The sequence below is a fragment of the Sus scrofa genome, chromosome 10 (genome assembly GCF_054392235.1).
Source record: "Sus scrofa isolate SSC_HxYL_T2T_F1_AM1 chromosome 10, Sscrofa_HxYL_maternal_Yorkshire_Landrace_v2.0, whole genome shotgun sequence".
Lineage (NCBI taxonomy): Eukaryota > Metazoa > Chordata > Mammalia > Artiodactyla > Suidae > Sus > Sus scrofa.
In genome coordinates this window covers 47835369-47845715 of record NC_139392.1, presented here as the reverse complement: position 1 = coordinate 47845715, position 10347 = coordinate 47835369, and the positions used below count along the sequence as shown (strand labels likewise).

At 46.4% G+C, this 10347-nt stretch overlaps 2 pseudogenes; one reads left to right on the top strand and one right to left on the bottom strand.

Annotated features, from left to right (window-relative positions):
* The first annotated feature begins 817 nt into the window (after positions 1–817).
* LOC146399362 (18S ribosomal RNA) lies at positions 818–2684 on the top strand (annotated as a pseudogene).
* Positions 2685–6401: 3717 nt separating this feature from the next.
* On the bottom strand, positions 6402–6847 carry LOC146399361 (large ribosomal subunit protein uL15 pseudogene; annotated as a pseudogene).
* Positions 6848–10347: the final 3500 nt, after the last annotated feature.

The window sequence follows — 10347 nt, the reverse complement described above, 5'->3', positions numbered from 1 at the left end:
CAGCAGGACTGCCCTTGTGCTGGATGTCTCTGGTGGTGAGACCCCATGTCCTTCCCTGACAGCCAACTCGCATCTGGTTTCTTTGGACAGTCCCCATGCCCACCTCGTGGAGGCCTGTGGCCACCCCCCTCCACCACCATCTCTTTGTGGCATCTCTCTTAATGCTGGCTGCTCCCACATTCATCCTCCTCACTCCCACTCCTCTGTCCAACCACCCATCTGTTCCCATCTGCTGATCCCCAGGCTGCATCCTTGTGTGTCTTGCCTGCTGCAGCCCCGCTCCATGCCTGCCACTGCTTGCTGTTGTATGTCCACTGGTGTCTTTGCCTGCAGTGAAAGGGCAGCCTTTGACCCACCCTCCATGTGTCCCCTCTCCTCTGAGCTCACCTGAGCATCAGTCAGGACGTGGCTAGCCATGGTGGGCTGGACACCATAGCTGCACCATTCCCAGGTGTGGCGGTGTTGGGTACCTTGGGCCTTGGCCATTTTGCCACCCACCATGTCTGAGTGAGCATGTAGATCGGCCCCAAACCAAAGGCCCAGTGCCCTGGCCCTGCTCCCTAGGCTTCCAGAGAGGGAGGTCCACATCAGGGGGGTGGTGTGGAGCTTAGTGCTTCCCCCACCCCTCCATGAGGCTGCTGTGCAGCCCTGTCCTGCTTGCACACTCAGTCGAGTAGTGGGTGGCCCGTCCTATGTCCTCGCCTGTGGAATAGCAGGCCTTCCCTCCACGGATGTGCACCTCTGCCCCCTGCCCCGCAGATGCTCCCCCCACACACCTCACACTGTGGTCCACCTGGCCCACTGTCCCCTCATCTCCTACTTGGTTGATCCTGCCAGTAGCATATGTTTGTCTCAAAGATTAAGCCATGCATATCTAAGTATGCAGTGCAGGTACAGTGAAACTGCAAATGGCTCATTAAATCAGTTATGGTTCCTTTGGTTGCTTGCTCCACTTCTACTTGAATAACTGATAATCTTAGCGATAATCCATGCCTATGGGCACTGACTCTCTTTGCGTGATGTGTGGTGGGGGGAAATCCATGAATTTATCAGGCCAAAACCAACCTGGTCAGCCTCCTCCCCTCACTCCCTGGCCCCAGCTGGCAGGGGGAGGGGGTTGGCTTTGGAGACCCTAGATAATCTCAGGCCAATCACATGGCCCTGTGGCAGCAACAACTCCTTCGAATGCCTGCCCTATCAACTTTCAATGGTAGTCACTGTGCCTACCATGGTGACCATGAGTGATGGGGAGTCAGGGTTCAAATCTGGAGAGGGAGTCTGAGAAATGGCCTCCACAACCAAGGAAGGCAGCAGGCATGCAAATTACCCACTCCGTTCCCAGTGAGGTAGTGATGAAAAATAACACTACGGGACTCTTTCGAGGCCCTGTAATTGGAATGAGTCCACTTTAAATCCTTCCACGAGGATCCATTGGAGGGCAAGTCTGATGCCAGCAGCCATTGTAATTCTACCTCCAATGGCATATATTAAAGTTGCTGCAGTTAAAAAGCTCATAGTTGGATCTTGGGAGTGGGCAGGCTGTCTGCAACAAGGCGAGCCACCACCGGTCCTACACCTTGCCCCTCAGCACCCTCTTGATGCTCTTAGCTTAGGTGCCCCATGGGGCCCTAAGCATTTACTTTGAAAAAAATTAGAGTATTCGAAGCAGGCCCAAGCCTCCTGGATACCACAGCTAAGAATAATGGAATAGGACCATGGTTCTACTTTGTTGGTTTTCAGAACTGAGGCCATGATTAAGGACAGCCAGGGACATTCATATTGCACCACTAGAGGTGAAATTCTTGGACCAGTACAAGATGGACCAGAGCAAAAGCATTTGCCAAGAATGTTTTCATCAATCAAGAACAAAAATCAGAAGTTTGAAGACAATCAGATGCTGTCATAGTTCCAACCATAAACGATACCAACTCGAGATGTGGTGACGTTATTCCCGTGACCCACCAGGCAGCTTCCGGGAAACCAAAGTCTTTGGATTCTGGGGGGAGTATGGTTGAAAAGGTGAAACTTAAAGGAATTGATGGAAGGGCACCACCAGGAGTGGAGCCTGCATCTTATATTGACTCAACATGGGAAACCTCTCCCCACCTGGACATGGACAGGATTGACAGATTGATAGCTCTTTCTCAGTTCCATGGGTGCTGGTGCATGGCCATTCTTAGTTGGTGGAGCCATTTGTCTGGTTAATTCTGATAACCAGTGAGACTCTGGCACTGGCATGCTAACTAGTTATGTGACCTCCAAGCGGTCAGCATCCCCCAACTTCTTAGAGAGACAAGTGGCATTCAGCCCCCTAAGATTGAGCAATAACAGGTCTGTGATGCCCTTAGGTGTCTGGGGCTGCACGTGCACTACACTGACTGGCAGGCACTGGTAACCCGCTGAACCCTGCTCATGATGGGGATCAGGGATTGCAATTATTCCCCATGAACGAGGAATTCCCAGTAAGTGTGAATCATAAGCTTGTGTTGATTAAGTCCCTGCCATTTGTACACACCGCCCATCGCTACTACCAATTGGATGGTTTAGTGAGGCTCTCAGATACACCCCACCAGGGTTGGCACACAGCCCTGGCAGACTGCTGAGAAGATGGTTGAACTTGACTACCTAGAGGAAGTAAAAGTCATAACAAGCTTTCTGTAGGTGAATGTGTGGAAGAATCATTAACCTTTGTGAGAACACGGACTGTGGTGGTGCCCTCTGTCTGCCCTCCAGCTTGCTGGCCCCCTCCACTAGTGTGTGCAGGATGCAAGAGCCGGAGGACGGTATCCAGAGGCATGTGTTGCACAGTGGGAGAAGAGGGGGGCATGACCCAGAAGCGGATGGTGCCCTTGTCATGTCACTCAAGGGGAAGGAAGGAAGGCAAGAGATGCTGGGGTGGGAGCGTGGATGGCATCCAATGGACCCGGGTCGGGAGGTTCTGCTGTTTCTTCCCTGCCCTGTTCCCCACCCTGTGCCTCCTCCCCCACAAACCTGGCTGCTACCCACATTCTTCTCTGGTGAACCCCCCTCACTCCCTGTGTAGTGCTTGCCTGCACTCTGGCATTTCCCTTCCACCTGACTTTCCTGCTGTGTCCCCGAAGGTAGGTCCGAGGGTTGATCCCGGGTTTTTTGGGGGGCCATGACCTGTCACCTGAGTGCCTCTGGCTCATGGGGCCCAACTGCCTGAGGCATGTTCGGCCCACCGTGGGATGGGCTTCGCCTCTGGCTGCCAGCTCTGGACCAGGTTTTCTCCCAGTTGTTGGTCCTCTGTGCCTCCACTCCACTGCTCTGATCCTGCTGCCACTTTCCCCAGGGGGCTCCCTCCCTGTGCCCTCCAAGCCTCGGGTCTCTTTTCCGTTTGGCTTTCTCTCTCCCTATCTCCATCCCCATCACCCATGTTTTGGTCCCTGGCCCTGCTTGTGCCCCATGGTTTCCCGTCATAGCCTCCCTTCCAGCATCTGGTTTTGTGGACTTGGTGAGATTGCCATCAGGCGACTATCACCCATGCTCCTTATGTTCTTTTATCTGCTTGAGGAAAGAAGGCATTTTCACACAAAATCAGACTTCTCCATATGTGAGAACACATTTTGAGTGTGTTTAAGCTCCTGAACCCTGCTGTAAACTAGCAGTGCACACAGGGCATATGGAACTGGTTGGGCTCACTTGCCTTTAGTATAACAGAGGCATAGGTGGGAAAAAGGCAAGGATTGGTTTCTGAGGCATACCACCATTTGGTTTGGTGTGTGTTCACTGAGTACAATAGACTTCACAACTAGGAAGCTTGCAGTGTCTTGTTTTGTGGAGTTGGTGATATTGCCATCAGGCCATTTATCTTCTATCTGGCTTCATGCTACTTTTCCCCTCTTGTTGAAAGGAAGACACCTCCTACCATATCAGACTTCTCCATAGAGGAGAAGACTTTTTGAGTGGGTTTTAATCTACTGAAGCCCCCTGAAACAAGCAGTGCACAAAGGGCATTTGGCATTTTTGAGGCTCATTTTCTCTTGGCATAACACTGGCCTAGGCGGGAATAGGGGAAGGGTTCCTTTTGGAACAAAACCACCACTCAGGCTCATGTGTGTTCACAGAGGACAATGTACTTTGCAAGTAGGAAGCTTCAAGCATCCTGTTTTGTGGAGTTGGGGACATGGCCATCAGGAGAATATCTCCCTAACTCTCTGGGTGCTACTTTTCCATGCCTGTGAAGAAGTCACTTTCCTACCAAAACAGACTCCTCTGCAATTGAGAATGTATTTTGAGTGAGTTTTAAGCTACTGAAGCCCCCTGCATACAAGCAGTGCTCACAGTTCTCTTGGCAGTTGTTGGACTCATTTGTCCTTTTTATAGCATAGGTCTACGTGGGAAAAATGCAAGGCTTATTTTCCAAAGCAAACCACAATTGTCACAGATGTTCGTTCACTGAGCACAATATACTTTGCACATAGGAAGCTTCCAGTGTCTTGTTTTGTGGAGTTCATAATATTGCCATTAGACAATTATCACCCTAGCTCGCTAGGTGCTGCTTTTCCCAGCTTGTAGAAAAGAAGGCATCTTCATCCCATATCTGACCTCTCCACAATGGAGAATGCTTTCTCAGTGGGTTTGAAGCTACTGAGCCCCCCTGTAAAGAAGCAGTGCCCACAGAGCTTTTTTAAGTGGTGGGGCTTATTCACCATTGGTATAACACAGGTCACAGGTCTTGTGGGAAAAAGTCAAGAGTTGGTTTCCAAAGCAAACCACCATTGGGGTTGCTGTTTGTTCACTGAGTATAATATACTTTGCAAGGAAGAAGCTTCTTGTTATATGTAGTTGGTGAGATTGCCATCAGGGGATTATCACCCTAGCTTGCTAGGTGCTGCTTTTCTCCACTTGTGAAAAGAAGGCCTTGTCATAACTAGTGAAACTTCTGCACACAATATAACATGATTTGAGTGTGTTTTAAGATAATGAATCCTCCTGCAAACAAGCAATGCTCCTGGGGCATTTGACGCTCTTGCTGTTCAGTTGCACTTGGTATTACAAAATTCTAAGGGGGGGGAAGCAAGGGTTGCTTTCCAAAGCAAACCACCATTGGGGCTGATGTGTGTTTACTGAGGACAATGTACTTCATAAGTCAGAAGCTTCCAGCTTCTTGTTTTGCGGAGTTGTGAGATTGCTATCAGGCAATTATCACCCTGGCTCAGTAGGTTCTGCTTTTCTCTGCATGTGACAGAAGGCATTTTTTGCACAAAACCTCCACATATGAGAAAGTGTTCTGTGTGGGTTTAAGCTACTGAGGCCCCAGGTAAACAAGCAGTGCACACGGGATATTTGACAGTGTTGGGGCTCATTTGTCCTTGGTAAACCAGAGGCCTAGGTGGGAAAAAGGCAAGGTTTGCTTTCTGAATCAAACCATCATTGGGGCTGGTGTTCATTCACAGAGTACAATATACTTTGCAAGTAGGAAGCTTTGAGCCTCCTGTTTTGTGAAGTTGGGAGCATTACCATCAGGAGATTATCTGCCTGGCTCTCTAGGGGCTGCTTTTCCCTGCTTGTGAAAAGAAGGCAATTTCATACCAAATCAAATTCTCCATATCTGAGAATGTGTTTGAGTAGGTTTTAAGCTACTGAATCCCATTGCATCCAAGCAGTGCTCACAGTTCATTTGGCAGTGTTTGGTCTCATTCACCTTTGGTATAACACAGGCCTTGATGGGAAAAATCGAGGCTGTGTCTCCTAAGCACACCACCACTGGGGCTGATGTTTGTTCACTGAGTACAATATACTTTGCAAGTAAGATGCTTCTGGAATTTGGATTTGTGGACTTGTTGAGGCTGCCATCAGGAGAATATCACCCAGGCTCTCTATGTTCTCCTTTTTCTCTGCTTGATAAAAGAAGGCAGTTTCATAACAAAGCAGACTTTTCCATAAATGAGAACAGGTGTGTGTTAAGCTACTGAAACCCCCTGTAAGCAAGTAGTGCACATAGGTCATTTGTCAGTGGTGGGAGGCTGATTTGCCATTGGCATAACACAGTTCTAAGTGGGAAAAAGGTGAGGGTCAATTTCCAAAGTAAACAACCATTATGACTGCTGTTTGTTCACTGAGTACAATATACTTTGCACGTAGGAAGTTTCTAGTATTTGGTTTTGTGGTGTTGGTGAGATTGCGATCAGGAGATTATCACATGATTATCACATGGTTTCACTAGGTTCTGCTTTTCTCTGCTTGTGAAAAGAAGGCTTTTTCATACCAAATCAGACTTCTCCATAAATGAGAACACATTCTGAGAGAGTTTTATACTACTGAAGCCCCTCTTCCTCCTCCCCCTCCTATTCTTCCTCTCCCTCCTCCTGCCCACTCTCCTCCTCCTCTTTTTTTTTCCATTTGTTAACATTTAATGAATTTAACACCATGTGGTTTCAAGCTACAAGGACACAGGACTCACTCACACCCATAATCTTATCCTTAGCTCTTCTGCTGAAGGATTTGACCTGCAGGATGACACCCTGCTTTGGGAGTTTTCCCTTTCCTAGAACTTTGTAGTAGCCTGATGGTACACCATCAGTGATAGGGGCAGCTCCACTCTTGTTCTTTGCAGCATTTACCCATGTCTGCTTACTGACCAAGGTCCACAATGTGTCACGGTTGACAGCTCACAAAAGCTCTGGTTCCTCTCTAAGTGGTACTGCCTCATACCAACTTTCCCAAGGTATCCAGAGTGATTTTTGTTGAGGTTGAACCTTCAGCAATACATACCTCCAGCATTACCCCAGACTCCTGGGTGCTTCTGGTGTTTGCTGATGCAGCCATGGCCATGGCTCATGTGGCCCCCAAGTTTCCAAGTCTTCCTTCGTCTGGATGGCATGTCACTGGCTTCAACAAAAGAGGAGGGCTGATTTCTTAATGGTGCTGGTAATCTGAAAAGGTCCTGGAACAGCCAACCTCTGGGTTCCTATAAAGTGAAGTAAAAGATGGCCTCACTGTTCATCCAAATTTCATCCCTCTATCACTACCTGCAGCTGAAAACATCCTGATAAATTGATGTTCGTAGAGTTTACCTGTCCTGTCTCCCTTGACACAGTGAGAAATGGAACTTTCTCACACTTTAAATAAGGCATATTGTAGAGTAGTCCAAAAAATGCATGGGATTCACCTCCACCTGATGGTTAAAGACACAGGCTTTGGAATACACCTGTGCTGGGCTCAAAGCCCCACTCAGCTGTGCAACTGAGACTCTACCTGTGAAATAGAGGGGGGAGAGTCACATTGCTTTCTGTAGAGAAAGTGGTCTCCTCCAGCACATGGTGCTTTCATTTCATTTCATTTCTTTCTTTCTTTCTCTTTCTTTCTTTTTTTTTCTTTCTTTCTTTCTTTCTTTCTTTCTTTCTTTCTTTCTTTCTTTCTTTCTTTCTTTCTTTCTTTCTTTCTTTCTTTCTTTATTTCTCTTTCTTTCTTTCTTTCTTTCTTTCTTTCTTTCTTTCTTTCTTTCTTTCTTTCTTTCTTCCTTCCTTCCTTCCTTCCTTCCTTCCTTCCTTTCTTTCTTTCTTTCTTTCTTTCTTTCTTTCTTTCTTTCTTTCTTTCTTTCTTTCTTTCTTTCTTTCTTTCTTTCTTTCATGTCAGCTAGGGTTTGCATCATAGAAAACCACAGACTTGGTGGTTTAACAACACAAATGTATTTTCTTACATTGGAGGCTGCAAGCCCAAGATCAAGGTTGGTTTCTGGTGAGACCTTTGTCCTCAGCTTGTAGATGCGGCCTTTTTGCTGTGTCCTCACATGGCCTTTTCTCTGTACATTCAAGGGAAGGAAGAGATCTCTGGTGTATCTTTCTCTTCTTATAAAGACATCAGTCTTATTTCATTAGGGCCCAACACTTATTTTTTTCTTTTTATGGTCACACTTGTGGCCTATGAAAATTCCCAGGTTGAATCAGAGCTGCAGCTGCCAGCCTATGCCACAGCCACAGCAACACCAGATCCGAGTGTCATCTTCAACCTACACAACAGCTTGTGGCAACCCAGATCCTTAACCCACTGGTGGGGCCAAGGACTGAACCCATGTCCTCATGGATACAAGTCAGGTTTGTTTCACTGAGCCACAATGGGAATTTCAGGACTCCACCCTTATGACTTCAAGTCCTTATGGGCCCTGTCTCCTAATGGTCATGTTGGGTGTGACCCACATGTGTAATTTTTTTTTTGCTTTTTTATGTCCATACCCATGCCATATGAAGGTTCCCAGACTAGGAATAGAATCAGATCTTCAGTTGCTGGCATACACCATAACCACAGCAATTCCAGATGCAAATATCATCTGTGACCTACACCACAGCTCATGGCAACGCCAGATCCTTAACCCATTGGGCAAGGCCAGGGATTGAAACTGTATCCTTATAGATACTAGTCAGGTTCATTGCCACTGAGGCATGACACATATAAATCCATAATTGTAAATTTTCTATTAGCTTTCTTTAAAATGCAAAAACAAACAAAAAGCAAAAAGGTAAAATTAATTTTCACAATATATCTTATTTAACTAAATATATCTAACATCTCATTTAACACATCATTGATACAAAATTTAATTCAATATTATACTTTTTTCATACTAAGTCTTTGAAATCAGGTGTGTCTTTTACACTTAGGGGACATCTCAGCCCAGACCAGCTACATCTCAATTGCCCAGGAGCCTCATGTGCCAGTGGCTACTGTATTGGGCTATACACACCAACAGACAGCTTTTCAGGGAGTTTCCTGGTGGCCTCTCAGTTAAGGATTCAGCATTGCCACTGGTGTGGCGTAGGTTCCATCCCTGGCCTAGGAGCTTGTGCACTCCATAACAGAAGAGAGAGTTTGAAAGAATGACCTCCAGTTCCTTCCCCTTCTATCTACTCAAAAAAATTGTTTTAATCAAACTTGTAAAATTAATGAACAGGCATTTCACATATGTGATACAAAAGTTTAGTGGGTGCAAAGTTATATACAGTGTAGGAGTTCCATCATGGCTCAGTGGAAGTGAATCTGACTAGTATCCATGAGGGTTCACGTTCAATCCCTGGCCATGTTCAGTGGGTTAAGGATCTGGTTTTGCCATGAGCTCTGGTGTAGTTCACAGATACAGCTCAGATCTGGCATTGCTGTGGCTAGGGCATGGGCCAGCAGCTACAGTTCTGATTCAACCCCTAGGCTGGGAACCTCCAAATGCCATGGGTTCAGCCCTCTAAAAGACAAAAAAAAAATCTATACAGTGAAAAGTAAATCTCACCTTCTCCTCTGTCTTTCAGAAACGAAGTTTCCAGCCCCAGAGGCAGCCACAGTTAATAGATTCTGATTCCCCTGCCCCTTTCCAGAGATGTTCTAAACTCTAAAACAGATATTAACATACATATCCATACCCACATGTGTCTACATAAATGCATAAATATATGCATTTATTATTTTTTACTCTCTTTTCTACACAAACATGAGCATTCTCTGTGCACTGTTTGTACCTTGATCTTTTTCACTTAACACTAATCATGCTGCTTACTAGTTGCATAACACTAGGTGAGTTACTAAATCTCTCTGTGCCTCAGTTTCCTCCTCTGAGAAGTGGAGGGGCCTATACCAAAACACTCCAGAAGGTTATTAAGAGGATTAAGTAAAGAAGCACTTAGGACTTAGATTAGGAGTTCCCATTGTGGATCAGTGTGTTAAGAATGCAACATTGTGTCTGTGGGGATGCAAGGTGTGATCCCTGGCTTCACTCAGTGGGTTTAGGATCTGGCACTGTCATGAGCCATGGCATAAGTTGCAGATGATGCTCAGATCCAGTGTTGCCATGCTGTGGTATAAACTACAACTGCAGCTCCAATTCTACCCTCAGCCTGGGAACTTCCATATGCTGCAGGTGCAGCCTTAAAAAAGAAAAAAGAAAAGACTTAGAATAATTCCTGGCACAATCAATAAATATTTGCCTTTTTTTTTTTAGGAGCCACAGAGTAGTCCATTTCATGGGTCTACTCTAAATGATGGAAGCTGGCCCCGTTCATGGACTTTTAGTTGCTTTTCTCCTCAATATCTTTCTCTAACAAGGAATGCCTCAGTGAGTAATCTTGCACTTATGTCATTGCTTGATGTGCAGACACACTGGAGGTTCCTTCCCAGAACTGGAATTTTTGGTCTGGGAGTTGCAGCATGTGCATGGTGCGTTTCATGGCTGAATTATCTTCCTGGAAGAGCCCAACATTGCCAGTTGCACCTGTGGTGTGCTAGTGGTTCCTTTTCCCTGACAGTGAACCTCAAATTTGTTTTTCCTCTGCCAGTGTGATAGCAGGAGACACCACAGGCTCAAGGTTGCCATTTGTCTTCCTCTGGTGGTGAGGCTGG